General features: G+C 36.7%; 1 long non-coding RNA gene across 1 annotated transcript; it reads left to right on the forward strand.

The window, feature by feature from the left end:
• The first annotated feature begins 2,231 nt into the window (after positions 1–2,231).
• LOC149415023 (uncharacterized) lies at positions 2,232–3,251 on the forward strand. Its single transcript, XR_016303859.1, has 3 exons — positions 2,232–2,366; positions 2,763–2,951; positions 3,068–3,251. It is a non-coding gene; the product is annotated as an uncharacterized LOC149415023 (long non-coding RNA).
• Positions 3,252–3,464: the final 213 nt, after the last annotated feature.

The raw sequence follows: 3,464 nt of genomic DNA on the forward strand, positions 1-3,464 counted from the left end.
ATCTGTGGAGGCGGAAGGCGTCGTCCTTCAGTGGCGTGGAGGGGTAGAGCGGGGCGTCTCTGTAGCCGTTGTAGCTGGTCCGAATGCTGTCTTCTCGTCCTTGTCGTAGAGTCCGGGTCGGGTCCGTAGAGGCAGGGAGGTCCGTAGTCCGGGGTGAGGCGAGGGGTCAGAAGAAAAGAAGGCGAGTAGAAGCAGAAGTCGGAGCGAGGTAGAAGGCAGAGCAGAGCGAGAGTTGTAGAGATGGTGGTGGTTGCTGGATATCTGACGTTTTGAGGGCCTGTTGCCCGTTTTATAGCCGCCAGCGGGCGCGCGACGCGCACACGGGCCCACTTTCTCTTTGATTCCTGGAATCCGTGAGCCGTGTTTGCGACGCTATCGCGGCGCCCCGTCGGGCCGTCTACCGCCGCTCGGCCGGTAGTTTCGGGCCGTGGTTGAACGTGACCACAGCCGTCCTTTGTTTGGGCACGATCCTCAGAACCGTACCATTTGTGACGCTATGTCGGCGCATGGCGCACGGCACGGCTTCCCACTACGTTTTGGCACGGTTCTAACAATCGTGCCCGAATTAAAATATGATTATGATTTTACCAGCTCTCACAATACTTCTCTGCCCGTATACCTCTAGCCAAGCTCCGACGTTTCATTTATTATAACAATTTCTTAGGTTTTACATTACAATTTCACATAATTTTACATACATTTACATTTTATATTTCGGCAGTATATTTAATTAGCAGTATATTTAATAGATAGATGATGAAGATCATGGGCGATTTTAACATGGGCGACCGCGTCCGATCCCGGAGCAGTACGTCCGTTACATATTTATAAGAAGTCACCTACAGTACACTTCAACAGTGTGGAATCCTCATTTGAAAATAATCTTGTGTGTTTGTGTGTGTTTATATTGGTTTTGTGTGTTACGTATAGGTTTTATTTTTATTTTATGCTACGAAATTTTGGTAATATTGTCTTTTTTGTTCTTTAATCGATTTTGTAATTTTGTGTGTGAATTTATTTTTATCTTCCTCAATTTTAATTTCAAGTTTTACACTGGTGAAAGCTTTTATTGCATGGTATTGGTAGTGTCTTTGTCCAAAGCTTGAATTTACTGTCAGAGTTTTTATGTTTTCTTTGTACGCTTGTCTAACTGGTCTGTTAGTGTTATTTTGTGTATGTTGAAATTTTTTTTTGTCAAAAATGAAAAAAATTTATGTATATTTATTATTGGTTATGTATAACTGTAAATGTGCAGTTAAAATAAAATAAATAAATAATATTTTTTAAGATTATAAAGGTAATTAAAACAAGAAATGTACCTATATAGGATGTACATAAAACATTAGGAATAACAAAACAGTCAAGAATATACATCTAAGACAAAGTTAAAATTATATGGTGGTACGACAAAAATATGATTTAATTTTTTTTAAATATTTGTTGTATTTTTTTCTGTTCGCATATCAGGGGGTAATTGATTAAATAATTTTATTCCTTTATAAACATAGTGATTCTGTGCTGTTATGGTTCGTACGGGTGGTACCAAAGATATTAGAAGAACGAGATATGCTATGTTGGCCGCCGGACCGTAGCCGGAGTACTACCTAATTAGGGTACTTTGAACGGTATCGGGACGTGTACGCACAGAAATCTGTTCTATGTATTAGTGTGGATACCTTAGCGCAAGCGAAGGTGTGCAGTAGTATTGGTGAACAAAACCGGCGACACTCGGCAAAACAATTCCACTCAGTACGAACTGCGCATAGCACAACTCGTTCTTCTAATATCTTTGGGTGGTACAGTTAGTCCACCAACAGAAATATTCAGTGGGGTATTATTTTCTTTAAAGATATCTTTGTGTAGCTGAATTAGTGCAATTTTGTCGTAATTTTTTGTAAGTGGAAAAACGAATTTTGGAATACATTTTCTGTTGGGTAGTAATACGGTTTTTTTCGGATAATTTCATTTGATTTTTTAATTTTTTTTCGAGTGGGAGAAGGGATATGAGGTGCACCACCCTTAGAGTAATAATATACAAGAGACCGCACTAATATTTGTACAAATCGTTGACATACTCGCAAAATAATGCTCTCCCTTTTAGCTCGGTTCCATTAACGTACAAAAAACAGAGACAAACAATTTCTGTTAAAAACATACTGTCTAAACGGTATGAAGCGAGTTTTTAAAGCGGGCGAAGTTCACACCAGTGTTTTCTGTCATCCGTGCGTAGGCTCAAAAGTGCAAACATATTGATATTTTTACGTTAATTGAGCGAATTTAAAAAAAAAAAACGCTATGGCTATATGTGCTATGTATGGGTGCTTCAACCGAAGCTCGAAAGGAACAAAAAAAATCAGTTTTCACAGGTATTTATTAAAGAATTCATGTTTTTCACTGTATTCATCTTTGATATCAAATATTTTATATCCTTAACTACAAAACCACAAGTAACTTCCACCATTATATAAACAATCCTTGCACTATTTGTATCTATATAATAAACATCCGTTTTGTATGCGTTTTAATGCACTTTTAATATGTTTAACTAACAAGAAATCTTGGCTAAATTATAATAATGCAACTTACCTATTTCAGTCGGCATCTGAATGTATCTCTGTCTCTTTCTCTCTCATAATATGAACGCTAATTTGTTGGTAAATGGACAGAGACGAAATAATTTTTGTCTTTGTTTTTTTTTTCGTTATAAAAAATTCAGGGCTGTGCTGAAATTGGTTTAGTATTAAATATTTAACTATTTACAGTTTTCTAAAGGATGAAAAAAGGCTAATGAAATGGATTCGTGCAACAAATCGGGAAAATTGGACTCCCAAATACCACAGTGCAATCTGTTCCGCACATTTGAGCACTTAGACACAACGAAAACAAAGGTCCGTCTAACGGATTTCGCGGTGCCTCAATCTAATTTAAGAGTACCCTTGGTTACACAAAAGGTTTTTATGATTTTTTTTTCATCCGCTTTGACACCACCATAAAAAATATTTGGTAATGACTATTGACTAATAAACCACTAACTTAACTATTAACTAATACAGAATAATATTTTCAGATTATACCAAACTCAAATGTGTCCTCCCCGCCTGTGTCAGATTAGTTTATCCATCAGATGACGTAATTTTAACTTGTACAAATAGTGAACGGGTTTTCAGAGAGGCGCTTAGCCGATCTGGCGGTAAAATAATGTAATATCTTAATGATATCTTACTTTCTCACATGTTAGACCAGTCACCACTGGAGAACCTAGGCGAATTAGAAATACTGTGATGTCTGCCATTTTTAAAACTTTTTTATGTTAGCATGCAAAATTTTTATATTAAAAAAATTATGTTTATTTTGAATTATAACATTTGGAAGCGTATTTTATCATCTTTCCAAAACAGTTTTTAGTTTTCGGATACATTCAGAAATATTCTATTTATTTGGATTTTTTTGCTAAACGGAAATAT

Source organism: Hesperophylax consimilis, chromosome 19 (genome assembly GCF_061612785.1).
Source record: "Hesperophylax consimilis isolate HC1 chromosome 19, BYU_Hcon_1.0, whole genome shotgun sequence".
In the NCBI taxonomy this organism is placed as follows: Eukaryota; Metazoa; Arthropoda; class Insecta; order Trichoptera; family Limnephilidae; genus Hesperophylax; species Hesperophylax consimilis.